Here is a 225-nt window from a genome sequence, read left to right on the forward strand (position 1 = left end):
GCAGCGACAGCGGCGGCAGCGGGGGCGCAGGGAGCCGACGGCGGGGAGAGCGGAGGATCAGGAGCTGCTGCGCCGAGCGCGCTCTCTGCCCATCTCCGTCTCCGCGGAAGAGGCTACTGCTACAGCCGCGGGAGAGGAGGACGGCGAGGGGGGAAGGGAGGAGGCACGCGGTAGGGAGGGAGGGCAGAGAAAGGAGGGAGGGGATGAGCGAGGGGAGAGGGGGAG

This window comes from Fukomys damarensis, unplaced genomic scaffold, assembly GCF_012274545.1.
Source record: "Fukomys damarensis isolate Sample0158 unplaced genomic scaffold, DMR_v1.0_HiC HiC_scaffold_14, whole genome shotgun sequence".
NCBI classification, from domain to species: Eukaryota; Metazoa; Chordata; class Mammalia; order Rodentia; family Bathyergidae; genus Fukomys; species Fukomys damarensis.